The following is a 4,259-nucleotide window of genomic DNA, read 5'->3' on the forward strand; positions in this document are numbered from 1 at the left end:
GGTCCAACTACATAAAGCAGGGGGATCAGAAAGAATTTAATTAAGTTTAGCATACATATAGATCTTTGTAGCTATAGTGGGCTGTTAGCTGAGAAACTTACTTATGTTTAAGATGCCAAGGAATATTGCTTATTCATATTTCTAGGCTAATTCAAGCTCAAGAAGGGTGGTTTCCTTAGAGTCTGAAAGTGAGAACAAATTAAAGTTTTGGCCTGCTTACACGCTTTTTTTGGGGTTAGGTTAAAACAGTTAAAAGGGCAGGAAAAAGAAAGAAACATTACCAGTAACGGTCCATTTACTTGTATTGCAGAGGTAGGGAATTCAATTAGGAGCGGGGGTGTGTATCTGTGGACAAATGTGGGGTAAGGATTACAATTACCGATACCGTTTGTCCATGCTGATCCTATCTAGAATTTAGAAGGAAGTTTTTACAATACCCGGTATTATTCGGTGTCCTACGTTCCGGCGGGAACTGCAAGGAACAAAGAAAACGGGAGCATTTTAAACTTACGGTCCCAGAATGCCCAACGTAATGCGTAGGCACGGGATCTGGGGGGCACATTCACTTACTTGATCGCCGCGGTCCGTGGCGCAACTCCCTCTGCTTCAGTGCTACGGCGAATGCGAGCGCTGCTGCAGTTACTTCCTGGTTACGGTTATAACACGAGCGCAGACCCGTTGTTGCTAGTGTCACCCTGATTGGAGCAGCCAGTGCGCATGCCTGGGGGTAGTGTCTTTTACGCGCATGCTCATTAGAGAATACACATTAGAAATTGCGGTTGCCCTTAACATAGAAAAGCTGTACATGTAGAATTACAGGTGCTTCATGTTAAAGACATTTTTGTTTCATATACATGTGAATAAACGTCTGTGGTTAGGTATAGCTATTCCATTCGTCCAGAGTGTTAAGTCCTTTCTCAATGCTTTTACAAAGAAAAATCCATTTGCACTCAAGGCGATTCAGGATTGTCTGTTGGTTTCCTCCTCTGGGATTAGGCAAAAGCTGGTCCACCACTTGCCATTGTAGATCATTTTCTGAGTGTCCTTTTTCAACATAGTGTTCCACCAGGGGTGCAAATAAAACTTTACATCTAATTCTGCTCCTGTGTTGCGAGATCCTATTTTTTATCTGTTGGGTGGTTTGGCCAATGTACACTTGTTGGCAGGGGCATTTTACACAGTATATAACATTCTTAGAATTACAGTTAGTGAAAGTTTTTAATGTATGTGTACAATTCTCATATTCAAACACCTTAGTATTTATCGTGAATTCGCATGCAGTGCAGTTGTTGCATTTGTGGTGCCCTACAATCGGAGGTAGATTAAGACAAGTCTCTATTGTTGTGTTTTTTTTGGAGATGGTGGCTGCTCGTACTAAATGATCTTTTAAATTACGGCCTCTTTTGAATGAAAAAAGGGGTAATCCTGTATTAAGTTCTAGAGGGGACAGTACAGGCCAATGTTTCTTAATCGCTTTACATAGTTTGTTGCTGATTGTGCCAAAGGTTGTCACACAGGTTATTCTTTTTAATGCTTCTCTCTTTTTTGGTTGTAGAAGATGTTCTCTATGGGCGTACCAGGCTCGCTTCATAGATCTTCTCACCAGCTTTCTAGGGTAACCTCTGTTCATCAGTTTTGAACATAGAGTTTCTGCCTCTAGAAAAAAGTCTTGTTTGAACTTACAGTTACGCCTGATTCTAAGGAATTGGCCGTAGGGAAGCCCGTCCCGTAGAGCTCTAGGGTGTGAACTGTGGTATTCCAGGAGCGTATTGCGCTCCGTCGGCTTCCTGAAAAGGGTGGTGTATAATTCTTCCTCATGGCATTTGATGGTAACATCTAAGTAATCAATCCGGTTTTTATCAAAATTGAAAGTGAATCTTAAGTCCGGTTGGCTGTTATTCAGCCATTCACAGTATTTTTTAAGGGTATCCTCATCCCCTTTCCAGATCATAAGCACATCGTCTATGTACCTTCGCCAGCTGAGTATATTATCTCTGTACGGGTTGTTCCTACTTAGAATGATGTTGGACTCTAGATCATCCACAAACAGTATGGCAAAATTGGGGGCAAAAATAGCCCCCATGGATGTACCCTTACATTGTCTGTAGTATGAGTCTTTAAAGAGAAAATAATTTTTAGTAAGGGCAATCTCGAGTAGATTCATAATGAAGTCTGTGGGCACTTGATGTGGTGCTGGGCGCTTATTCAGGTGTTTACGAATCACATCCATTCCCTTTTGTTGCGGAATATTTGTATATAGTGACTCGATGTCAGGCCACTCATGACCATTGTTTTCTTTAACTATATGTTGACCCCAGGTCTTTGACTAAAGGGGTACCCTTGTTTCCTATTACTACTCTACGCGCAGTGGCCACACTGCAAGGGTTCAGCTCATTGAGTGGTATTCATGATCAAATCGTACAATATAGACACCAACTAATCTGGAGATGTCTATACAAGTAGGTACTACCTACACAGAAGAATACATAGCAAGTAAATTGACCGGGCCATCTCTACTTCAGGGCCCTGCTCTAAATACACAAACAACTTCAGACCCAGCTAGTGACAAACTATCTGAGCTTGAACGTCTAAAGAAAAAACATGTAAGGACAGAATTGCATGCCCGTATGTTAACTGATTATTTAAGAGCGGAAATCATACCAGTTGGTTTACAGGTGAGAAACGTTCCTGCGATTTTCATCCAAGACCCAAAATTCAAAACAGGCTTTGCCCATATCGGCACCACGTGCTCACGCCACTGGATGGTGCTCGGTATAGACACAGCAATAGAACATAGTAAACAGGAACTAGAAGAGATCAAAGCTCTAGAAGAAGCTATAAAAAGTCTAGACACTCTAGCAGACGCAAAAACCTGTCTTGAAAAAATTGAACGAACTATCCAGGATTTTGAAGCCTTTGAGGTCCATAAAAAAACAACCAAAGTGACAAAAGACATTAAGAACTATAACAAAGAGAAAACTTACCCCTACCTTCAGGAAGATTTCTTCTCTGAAAACCACCAGGAACAACACAAATTTCCTGCTGGTACTTGGGGTCGTTTCCGAAACAGAGCCCCCGTAACTTTCTCAGTTTCCTCAGCCGAATCAGACGGCGCTGAGGTAACAGAGGGCCCAAGCACTTCATCCCACGGTAACCCACCACCACCTCCCCATTTTTTAGACAGGGGCCAACAGAGGAACACAGACAACCCCAGAGGGAGGGGGAGAGGGAGAGGGGGAGGCAGACCCAGACCGAGATACAACTTCCCCCCGGGAGAGCGACAAACCAGGAACCGCTTCTACCAATGGGGCTACCAATACTAAATACTGAAGTTCCTCTACAACCCAATCCAAATATGGAAATTATACCCATATTTAACCTCTCCAGTCACCAGCTAAATTCCACTGACATCTCCCTACTAAGCAGAGGACTATCCTTTGTCCCATCAGAAAAGCCTAATTGGTTTAACATTCAGTCAGAGATGTTTCAATTTTTCAGAAAAATTAGATTACAAACCTTTTTTAAAGACAGAGAGGCAGCCTTAAAACATGACACAACAGGTCTACGCCCAAATTCCTCCTTTAATCCAGCGACCAGTATAATGCCCCCTGAAGTGATCACTTTTGAACATCTAATCCTTCGTGAACTAGACACTTTAAAGAAAGACTACAGATATACCCCATACAATATCAGCAAAGAAGAAAGAAATAGTCTCATTGAACTAAAAATGAATGACACTATTGTGATCAAACCCTGTGATAAGGGCGGTGGGATTGCAATTCAGGATCGCAATACCTATGAAGCGGAAATTGAGCGACAGATAAACAACCCATTACACTATGAAAAACTGAGACAAAACCCCACAAAAGAGATAAGTGAAAAGATCGAACAGATCACCAAGAATGCTTTTGAAGAAGGATACATTAGTAAGAATGAATACCTTTTCTTAAACAACAAAGAACCCCGCATCCCAGTACTATATACCCTTCCGAAACTACACAAGGACCTGAGTAAACCACCAGGGAGACCGATCCTTTCTGGGTGTGGTTCTATTCTAGAACCGCTAGGGAAGTATATAGACTTCTTCATAAAAGACTTGGTTAAAGACACAACCACATACATTAAAGATACCACACATCTAATAAACCTCATTGAATCTCACCCTTATCATCCTGAGTCAGAACTCCTTGTAACCCTTGACATCGAGTCACTATATACAAATATTCCGCAACAAAAGGGAATGGATGTGATTCGTAAAC

The sequence above is a fragment of the Lissotriton vulgaris genome, unplaced genomic scaffold (assembly GCF_964263255.1).
Source record: "Lissotriton vulgaris unplaced genomic scaffold, aLisVul1.2 SCAFFOLD_308, whole genome shotgun sequence".
NCBI lineage: Eukaryota > Metazoa > Chordata > Amphibia > Caudata > Salamandridae > Lissotriton > Lissotriton vulgaris.